Source organism: Chrysochloris asiatica, unplaced genomic scaffold, assembly GCF_000296735.1.
Source record: "Chrysochloris asiatica unplaced genomic scaffold, ChrAsi1.0 scaffold00020, whole genome shotgun sequence".
Classification (NCBI taxonomy): Eukaryota; Metazoa; Chordata; class Mammalia; order Afrosoricida; family Chrysochloridae; genus Chrysochloris; species Chrysochloris asiatica.
Window position 1 is genome coordinate 8,577,288 of NW_006408538.1, and position 6,196 is coordinate 8,583,483.

The window sequence follows — 6,196 nt, forward strand, 5'->3', positions numbered from 1 at the left end:
CTGTGTTGGAAGAAGTCCTGTCAGAGAGCTCCTTGGAGGCCAGGATGGCCAAACTTTGTCTTTCATACTTTGGACATATTGGCAGGAGGGACCAGTCGCTAGAGAAGAATATCATGTTTGGTAAGGTGAAGGTCAGAGGAAAAGAGGAAGACCCCCAGCGAGATAAAATGGCCAAGTGGCAGCATCATTTGGCTCAAGCGTGGCTACGATGGTAAGGTTGACCCAGGACAAGGTGGTGTTTTGTTCTGTTGTGTATAGGGTCACTATGAATCGGTACTAACTCCATGGCTCCTAATGACAACATAATATCTACATAACTATCCAAATAAGCAAGTGATCTCCAGCTTTGGAAACACCAGGGCACCTATTGAGAGAAGCCTTTAAAGTGTTGATTGAGAAGATAAGGACCTTTGAAACAAAATGACCAGAGGTTTAAAAATAAGCATCCTTCTTGAAAATGCCAGGAGAAAACAAACTCTTTAGGCCTAGAACATGACATAACTTGTTAAAAATAAAATCATAGGGGACTATTCCGCAAATGCTATTTAAGTGGCTTTTGTATATTGCCCTACACCAAAGAGATTTTTCAATGATTGTTAGAAGAGCCTTTTTGAAAAAGAGAATTATCTTCTTTTTCAAAGAAGTGTTTCCTTTTCTTAGAGTTGGGAACTGATGCTCTGATTACTACTAGTTATCAAGAGTGAAAATCCCAAATAAGCAAATTTCTATTTGGAAGTACCATCTGTGGCTCCATCACAAAAAAAGATGAGCTGCTCCTTTGACTAAGGCTGTGGATAAGGAATCCTATCCAGCAATATGGGCCGAAGAATACAGCCTTCAATTGTCTTGAGGAAGAAGGACGAAGTGAAACAAAAAAAATGAGTACTTGTAGTCAGCAAATACTGTCCACATTTGTGATCCACTTAAAGAAGGAAACATAAACTTGGTATAGTTTGGGTCCATTTGAAATAACAATACCAAGAAAAGTAGCCCGTTTAAATAACCTTTGCGTCATGGTTCCCTGGGGAGCATGATCAAAAGCACGCAGACACACACATTCACCATAAAATAGGAAACAAATAGGTTCCGATCTGATTGAGCACTATAGGATAAACTCTGGGCTGCTAACTGCAATGTTAGTGGTTTCAACTCACCCTCTACTCCTCAGGAACCCTATTCAATGAAACTATGAATAGAACCAACTTAAGGGGACTTAACATCCATACTTGAAATAGGCATAAGCAGGTATTTACAGTGATGTTTTATATCCTGTGGTAACAACAGTAATTAGTCAAGAGTTATTTTATTTCAGATTACATAAAATATTCAATCCCATATATCTGACATTCTGCATTGAGTTACCACAAGTGAGACTGTGTTTTGAATGGCACAGGATATGGATGGATACTAAATTTTTGTGCTCTTTAGTTAGGAATCCACTAACATTTGAATATGTATCTCAAACAGATAAATTCAATTCCATTTTCCAGGAAGTCTACATGTATGGCAGTTAATAGTTCAGACTCTGAAATGTAACTAACTGAATTTTAAAGTCAATCCTTTTTGGAACCAACGTCTTATTCAGTGTATGCCTAAATTTTCTGATCTATAAAACGGTGAAACTTAACCCATTAGGTTATTCAGAGGATTAAATTAATTAATAGCATTTGACACAGAGCTGCAACAAAAAACTTCTTAAAAGAATAAACATTATGTTACATTGTACATCCTAAAGACCTAGGGTTGGAATATCATAATTTCTCAACAAATTGTCAGGTACAATGATCTGATGTGTCCTCATATTAGAACACACCCATAGACGTTAATACAGTAACCTAAGAAGGGGCTGAATGTTTCTCAATTTGAAGATAAATCACTACATTGTCTTTAAAAATGATTGAGTTTATCTTTCTGCCTCCAAAATGACTTCTTTCAAACCACAAACACAAATGCTTATATCCTATGCTTAATCTGCTGATGAAAGCTGCCTCATGTTCCCTGAACCACAAGCTTTTCCTGTGTCTGGCTATAAAGACTGTATGCCTTTCCAACTAACTCTCATTTCCCTTCCCAGCCTCTAGCATTCACTTTCTCATGACTTTTTTGTACTCCTAGTTAGTCTTTTCCCTCCAACTTACTCATTTTGAATGTTAATCCCAATGTTTTGTTCCCACCAACCATTGGGGATTACTGGATGTCACTAAGCAGCCATCTACCACCTTTGTCCCAGGATGTGGGCGAGGAATTGTATTCAGCCCCACAGACTGCTCTTTGCCTCCAGATGGGATTCTGGCAGGGATGGGTTCTCTTTGAGGATAGTTTTATTAGTATTGCTATTTTTTTTCTTAAAAGTTCAGGAACAAATCCTTTCTACTTGGGTTTAGTGACAAAGGTTAGTATAATGAGTAAAATGACTAATATTGTAAATGATTCTTCTGCTGTAATAGAAACATACGTGTGCTGTTTATGTTGTTGTTAAGTGCCATCTTGTTGGGTCTGACTAATGTATATTGGTTAACAATAGTAAAATAAATTTTAAATTGCATTATTTTCCTTTTCTGGGAATCCAGGTGTGGCACTGTAGGATAAAACATAGGACCGCCATGTTGGTTTGAACAGCTAGGTCTGTAGTTCAAATTTACCAGCCGCTCCTTGGAAGTCCTATACAGGATCACTATGAGTCGGAACCGACTTGATAGAACTTAACAATGTAAACAATAGGATAGTGTTAAAGGTGCCCTGGTAGTGCAGTGGCTGCTGCTACCTATAAGGTAAGCAATTGGAATCTACTAGCTGCTCTGGGGGAGATAAATGAGGCTTTCTGAGCCTGTGAATATTTAGCCTCAGAAACCCTATACAGGGTCAGTATGAGGTGGAAATGACTTGACAGAATGCAGCAGCAGCATAGTGTGAATAGGTTTGACTAGGACATCTTCTAGTGCATACATCTGGTTTTAAGAGCATATGCTTTCCCTTTCCTAATTAGACCCAAAGGATCAAAGTGAAAACTCAAATTACCTTATATGTAGACACTTTCTTAAGTCTGGCATGGTTATTTGGCAGAAATATGCATAATACTAATAGTAACAGTTTATTAATAATACGGGAATATGGTCTTGAAGAAAGAATGCTATAGAATTTTCATCTGAAAAAATGATATAGAAATTATACTCCAGATTATAATCATTTCCTAGTTACTTCATGATGCTGCTGATTTCTTTATTCTACAGTTTTCTCTGTGCTGAGTTCATTTTTCTGGTGATTTTTTCTTGTCAATTTCTTCATAGTTTTAATGTTTACAAAATTTCATGGATTTTCCTGTTCATGATTTGATTTGAAGGTGTGTATTATGTTTCTTTACGGTTACCCGATCTTCAGTCTTACAAAGTAGTGGGTTTCTGGCCTGGTAGTTTTGTTTTACTCTGGATCCTTCTATATCTGGATTGAGTTCTTCATTGACTTTAAAATAATTATGAAAATAATATCCAGGTTATAGCTTAAACTGAATACCCCCATAGTTTCTAATCAAGTCAAGCAAGTATTTCTGACTTTTCAAACAGAAAAAATGGTTACTGATTCCTAAGTGTGCAGGAGTTAGGTCTAAGGATGTATTTCATTCAACTTCAGAATCTGGTGCCTGTTTTGCTGACTGACAGTGATGCTTAATCAGCTGGTGATTCTGCAGGTACTTTGCAAGAGAATGGTCAGTATCATGGGGGCAGAGGGATACCTCATTCTGCCCATGCTAATTTTATACAGAAATCTATAGTCATGGGAACCATATCTCTTAGTACAGAAATGAGCATTTGATGACAAAAAAAATAAGAATGATCCCGGGATAAGAAAGAACCAATGGATAATGCTACTGAAACAGCATTTGGACTTGTAACTGAAGTCTGGCAAAATAAGTCAAGTTTCATATTCAGGATCAATGTATAAAAGGATTGGAGATGGAAAGGGAAGGGCATTTTTGGGGGTGCAGTTAGCTTGGATAAGCCAGTCTGATTGTCTCATTCTAGTAGAAAACTGTAAGCAGTTAATATGAAGATACTGAGACCAAGACTAGGATAGATGAGAAGACCATCCTGAAACTGAAAATGTAGGAAAAAGTCACTAAAGGCACTTCCTCTGCTATCAAACACTGCTCCTTTCGACTATTCATTTATTACCAACTTGGAGCATATATTGTTGTTTGAAGAAGATAATTGATCATTCTAGCGTGTGTATAGTTTTAACTATCTTTCTTAATATGACTTGAAAACTTACCTAATTAAAGATTGGTAAATGTGTCAAGATTTTCAGACTACAAAAATGGACCTCTCCAACTGGATACTAAAAGCTTGTGATGTACCATGTAGGCTGCAACAAAAGAGTGAATAAAATTGAAGACACATGGAAACAACTAGTCCAATAAACTAATGGACCACATGAACCTTTGCTTTTACGATAATGAGACCAGAACAGCTAGATGATGCCCAGTTACTACTAAAAACTGCTCTGAGAGGGATCACAGTAGAAGATCCTAGATAAAGTGGGAGAAATATGTAGAAGAAAATTCAAAATCATAAAAACAAAAAAATACACCAAGCTTTCTGGTTGACTAGCGCTCAGTGGAACCTCTGTGATTGTGGCCCTTGGTCACCCTTCAGGTCTGGAAATGAATTAACCCCCATGGCTCAATTTTTTGTCAAATAATAGACAGTTCAAGAAGGTGAACAAAAATACTAGAGAAATAAGGACTCCTTTAGAAAAATCAACCATTTGAGATAAAAAAAAAAAAAAAAGGCAGCATTTGTCCAATGACAAGGACAGGAAGTTTAAGGAAAAAATGAGGAATAGAAACCAAACACAGGAAGGAAGTGGAATAAATAAGTGATGTTACATTGTGGGGGTTGCAATCAGTTACATGAAATAAAATGTGTAAGATTTGCTGAATGGAAAATTAATTTGATCTGTAAACCCTGGCAAAAAAAAAAAAGAATGGGCCTCCCCATGTAGCTCTGGGGTTCTTATTTACCCCTGTAATGAAGTAATTTTATGGGGAATATAAATGTTGTATTGACGGTGCCAAGTTAAAGGGATTGCAACGACTAGAGGAAAAACATGTGGAAAATGCTTTTTTTCCTAATGCATTCATAATTTCCTCTAATGTCTTCAGATGGACAAAACAGGGAACAATTAATAAATTAACCTTGATACATTGATCAAGCTTTATCCAGAAACTATTAGGAAGATATAAATATTTGAATCCAACAACTTTTACTTGTGATAAAAAAAGCTAAGAGATTTGTTTTTCTCACCTTGCATGGTTGATGAAAACTTTACAGACTTCATAGATAGAAGACTCTTTAAGGGATTATGAATTCATGGATATTTTTTAAGTTAGCATTATGATTCCATTCTAAGGTCTGACATTGAGGCTAATTGCTAACCAGGAAAGTAACTGCTCTTTTAAGTTGTGTAAACTTTCTTCTCCTTCCCAGGGTATATTAATTTAAATGAATTTCACTGTAATAGAAAGTGAAGTTCTGATTATCAGGATCAAACAAATATCGTAATAGATATCATAAGAGATACCAATCCCTCTGATAAAATGTCAGAAAGAACATAGATGAAATGTTAGCTACCATAAAAATTCTGTTGTAGAAGATTTTACATATTACTGTGCCTTTAAGAATTGTGCTTATTGATTAAAATAATTTACCTATACTTTATAACATAATCTTTTCCCCCCATAAACATCAGAAGTTATAAAATCAGAAATTGAGTAGTCATTTTTGTTAAAGAGATAAAAATTTTCAGTAAAAGCGTAATTTCAAAATATTTCTGTCTCTATTGGCACCCACAAGTGCATTCTAAATTCCAACCAGTGATGCACTGTCAAGTAGATTTTTGTTTCTTGAGCATAGAGAAGGAGCTAAAATATTTACAGAATTGGGTGCTTCGGTTTTTAGATTTCTGAATTAAATAATATACTCTTCTACCTGGAAATAAAATGAGGGAGTTCTGTTGTGGCACTGTGGGTCAATGTGCCAGACTGCAAAGCTGTTTGAACTACAAGGTTGGTGGTTCAGCTCACTAGCTGGTCCTCAGGCACCTTATACAGGGCTGCTATGGGTCAGAAATGACTCGACGGCACTTAACAACAACACCATCAATGATATTCTTGTAATGTCTAGACTTAGAGAAGAAAATA